Genomic DNA, 4,852 nt, shown 5'->3' with positions numbered 1-4,852 from the left:
GGATCTCTGCCACCCGTGTGCCCACAAAAACTTTATAGCTGCAAGATTCTGACTTGATCCAGTGGAGAACGGTAGTAGAGTCCGACCAGAGAATAACCCTTCGAATGAGCAGCGTGAGCTCAGCTTGAAGGAGACCAGCTAGTTGTGCACCAGTGAGAGCGGCACTTAGCTCCAATCGTGGCATGGACAACTGTTTCTTTGGAGCCACTCGGGATCTAGCCATTACAAAGGCAACATAGACTTCCTTCTGAGCAGTTTCTGTCCGCAGGTAAGCGACAGACCCATATGCTCTCTCGGAAGCGTCGCAAAAGATGTGAAGATCTCTGTTCGAAGCAGACAAATCAGCAGATGCTGGTGCATAACATCTGGGGATTTCCATTTGGATAAGATCAGGAATCTCCCCTTCCCAGGCAAGCCATCTGTCACGAAGGCTAGGTGGCTGGATCGGGTCGTCCCAGCCGAGCTGCTCCTTCCAAAGATCCTGTACCAGAATCTTGGCCCGTGTGGTGAACGGTACTATATAACCTAGCGGATCATACTGACACGCAAGTGTTTTGTAGACGTTCCTCAGTGTGGGTTCGGTTCTCTCCCCCAGTCGATGTCTGTATTTGAAGGAGTCACGAAGGCAATCCCATGTCAATCCCAGAGTTGGCTCCCAAAGGTCCGTGCTAGACTGAGAGAGCCATAGGTCACTACTCTCAGATCTGACATTGGATGGAAGATGTTCAATGACAGCAGGGATGTTGCTGGCCCATTGACGTATCTCAAACCCCCCGGTCTGGAGCAGCTGGCGCAGACTGTCGACTAGGGCCTTAGCTTCCTCTTGGGAGTGAGTGCTGCGGAGGCAGTTATCCACGTAGAACGACTGCTCTACACAATCGACGAGGTCATGATTGGACCTACAAGTGTCCCGGACGTGCTGCTGCAGTGCATAGATGGCACAGCATGGACTGCATGTAGTGCCAAATGGTAGCACTTGCCATTCATAGATCTTCGGCTCTTCATTCCTCTTCATGTCCCGCCAGAGGAAGCGCAGCACTGGTTTGTCTGCTGGCAAAAGGCGTATCTGGTGGAACATACCTTTGATGTCGCCACTCACAGCAACTGGATACTGTCGAAACCGAAGAAGAACTCCTAGCAAAGATGGACCTAGGGCAGGTCCAGGGAGGAGAATAGAGTTGAGGGACTTCCCTTCGTACTGGAAAGAGCAGTTAAAGACGATCCTGTCCTTGTCATTGTGTCGCACCATGTGGTGAGGTATAAACCAGGATTCTGCAGTGGTTCTAGCTATCTCATGTGGCACCACAGCTACATAGCCCAACTTCTCTAGCTTCTGAATCTCCTGACAATATACTTCAGCGCGTTGTGGGTCTTTGACAAGTCTCCTCTCTGTACTGCGCAGACTTGGCAAAACTGCTTCCATAGGAGCTTGAAGCGTGGCGGAGTTGGCGCGACGAAGCAGTGGTGTGGCATACCTCTGTGTCCCATCGACCGTGACCCTGGTGGTGGATGTCTGGAGTAGGTTCAGAGCTTGCTGATCTTGCTTCGATCGGGTTACCTGCTTCTCGCTCACATAAGGCAGCGTATCAATCTGCCAGAGACGCTCAACATTCCTGAAAAGCTCACTGGTTGGCACAACGGGTGTTGTGAACAGGCACTTCTGCTCAGTTGCAGGAGTTTGGTCGATACTGATGGGACCTTGGAGCGACCAACCAAGCTTGGTGTGGACAGCGATGGGTCCCCCTGTCGGGCCCAGATGAACTGGTTCTGTAGGTGCCAGGAGATGAGGCATGTCAGAGCCGATAAGCAGCAGAGGTTGAACATGGTCTACCAAAGGTAGAGGTAAGTCACGCAGGTGTTTATAGCGGCGTTGGAGAATCCTCACCGGATAGGAATGTTCTGAGAGACCAAGAGCATCGGCGGTGAATGCCTTTAGTATATGATACTTCTCCCCAGGTTTGTAGGGGGAAGACACTTGGAAGGAGACTGAGGCGCCATGAAGCTGCACTACCTCTTGGTGGACAGTGCGCAGGGTGAGTGTCTCAGGCTCTGGGGTGAGGTTTAAGCGTCGAACAGCTTGTGGTAAAATGATGCTTCGTTCTGAGCCATCATCAAGTATTGCATGAGTCTCCAATGTTTGGTCCCTGTTGCACAGCAAGACCTTTACAACCTTCAGCATCACCTTGGGGGAACGGTTTGGCCTATCCAAGTACACTGTTGTAGTCGGAGCAGTCATCATGAGCACACTCTTCTGGATCTGCTGGGCCGCATCATGCAGTACAGTCAGGTGTTGCTCTCTGCAGGTATTACAAGGTCGTTTGAGGGTGCAAACCTCCGGCTGGTGAGTTCTTCCACATTTCCAGCACCGCTGTTCATCAGTTAACCACCTCACCATCTGATCGGTGGTCAGTTTCTTAAACTCTACACAAGCGTTCAGGAAATGCTCCTTATTCTCGCAGCGGGGCCAGTATGGTTTTGGTCTGGATGAGGACTTTGGTCGGAAAGAACTCCCTTCTGCGCCGGGGTTTTCCCGGGAAGTCAGGAAGAAGGCTGTAGATTTCTCTTTTGGTTTATTGGGAAGACGCTGGTCTTTCTTTGTTGGCTTATAAGCTTCAGGACTATAGAGTGAAGCAGCTCTACCTGCGATGCGCTTCGCTTGGGATTTCATCTGCAGCCAGGAACTCAGATCAGGCAGGGTATAGGTTTGGTCAGTACCTGTCCAAAGAATGCCTTGGTTCAAGCAATGCTCTACAAACCCATCGCGATAACTGGGTGGCATCTTACTCAGTAGCCGGTCGACATGAGACCCACATCTTAGCTCAAAGCCGTTCTGGCCCTCCAGTGTCCTAAGCATCCCTACTAGGGATTGGATAGACAAGGCAAATGCGTCAAAGGCTTCTGCATCGCCGAATTTGATAGCTGGAGCATTCAGAATTGTGCTCAATTCACTTTGGACGAGCTGACGGGGTTGCCCATACTTGTCCTGCAGGGCGTGCATGGCCATGGTGTACGGCGTTGGGTCGTGCATGTATGCCTTAGCTAGCTGGATTGCACTAGGTAGCCGTAGGTGCCCAAGCAGCACTTGATATTTATACTGCTCATTCAGGTGTGGATGACTGTTCAAAAGGTTGTCAAGAGCCATTTTCAATAAGGCAAAGTCACTTTCACGGCCACTCTCAAAGGAGGGAATCATAGGTTTGGGAATACCATAACCTGTGGCGAGGAAAGGGTACGCATTAGCTGTCGGTAGTTGATGTAGCTCGGACTTAGTCCGGGTGGGAGTGCAAGATAACTCTGCTTCGGCCGGGTTGGTGCAGGCTGCACGAGCGTACTGCGATGGCTGAACTGAGAATGGAGTAGATGCCTGGTAAGAGATATCAGGTGCAAAGGTAGTTGACCGAGGTCCAGCTGGAACAGTTGGGTGCAGCACTTGGGGCATGCATTGAGAATGCAATCGATGCGAGGCCATGGTTACTGGCGGTGGAGCTACCACGGGCGCTGGAGGCTGGATCACGGTAAGTGCTGAGGGTGGAGCGACTAGCGGTACAGGAGGCTGACCCACGGGACCGACTGACGGTAGAGCTGCATGGGTGCTCGAATTACTATTCTCCAATGGGCATGGTGAGACTCTGGAACCACTGGGTTCTTGCGCTTTCTCTTTAAGGAGAGAAGTAACCATCTTGGCTTTCTCCAACTCGTTTACCCTCTTCTTTAGCTGTCGTCGCCTCTCCAGCTGTCTGTTCAATGACTCTTGGGTTCTAATGGCTTCTTCCTGTAGCTGCTGGGCCTCTCTGGCTTGAGCTTGAAGTCGTTGACATTCATATTCGACTTGTTGATCCTCTTCTAGGTGCTGTTGGAATTCCTCAAGTTCCATCTGCTTTACTCGCTCTTCGAGCTGGGCTGTTTCCAGGTCTGATAATGCGTGGGAAGGGAATCTGCCTATCGACGAGCGTGATGCCCTTGTGGACCTGGAGCTGGAGCTCCTCTGGGATGAGCGTGTTTTACCACTATGTGAACACTGGGAAGCAGTAGCCGGTTGCTTGGTTTGAGTTTGTCCCTCAAGAGGGAGTGTTGAAACCTCATAATCGGTTAGGTAAGCAGGTGGCCATCTCTCTCTCTGCGAAACACGTGGGGGTGCTGAGTCAGCCTGGACATCTGTCTGTTCCATACCTTAATCAGTACTCTACTCCGGCTCGAAGGACCATAAAATGGAGAGAATGTTGTCTCCGGGAGTTTAGCTGATTTGATTTAGAGCGGCAGGGTATGGTGGGTGTGTTCCAGTTAAAGAACACGGAGGCAGCTTCCAGGTTTGGGAGATTTATTCAGCTGTGGTCTGTAGTAACGATACATAAAGCAACTATCAGTACAGCACACATAAAACATTCAACATGCCCAGACATTATTCTAGCACAGAGGTAGCACAAGGAACTGTATTCAACACTCACATCTATAACAACTTCAATAATTACACCAGATTTATAATTAGCATTAACTAGCTTAGTAGCTTACATAGCATATTAGCGTATTAGCATAGTCACGAGGGAACAAATACATACAATAGCATCTGACATACACAACATCATGTAAGCAGAACCCACCTTCTGGCATTCACACACAGCAATAAACCAAAACCCACGAAATGCTGATGCGAGGACACAAGGAGCAATGCTGGCTATCAGCAGCTACAAAGACAGACTAGCAGCACACGGCACAGAGTGGTGCATTCAAGGAGCATCAGCATAGATATGGTGAGTTCAATGACGTAGGACATATCAATTTCCACAGTGCAAACACTATATAAACAAACCACAACACTTCAACCAAGCAAATAACGTGTAAACAGTGGGCTTTC

At 50.3% G+C, this 4,852-nt stretch overlaps 1 long non-coding RNA gene across 1 annotated transcript; it reads right to left on the bottom strand.

Moving 5' to 3' along the window:
• Positions 1–4,301: 4,301 nt before the first annotated feature.
• LOC146373970 (uncharacterized) lies at positions 4,302–4,852 on the bottom strand. The gene is made up of 2 exons (XR_014802240.1): positions 4,599–4,852; positions 4,302–4,333 (listed from the first exon to the last, which is right to left on the bottom strand). It is a non-coding gene; the product is annotated as an uncharacterized LOC146373970 (long non-coding RNA).

This window comes from Perissodus microlepis, chromosome 14 (assembly GCF_051167445.1).
Source record: "Perissodus microlepis isolate ML-2025 ecotype Zambia chromosome 14, ASM5116744v1, whole genome shotgun sequence".
NCBI lineage: Eukaryota > Metazoa > Chordata > Actinopteri > Cichliformes > Cichlidae > Perissodus > Perissodus microlepis.
Note: the sequence above shows the minus strand (reverse complement) of the source record. Positions and strands in the feature narration are given on the sequence as shown.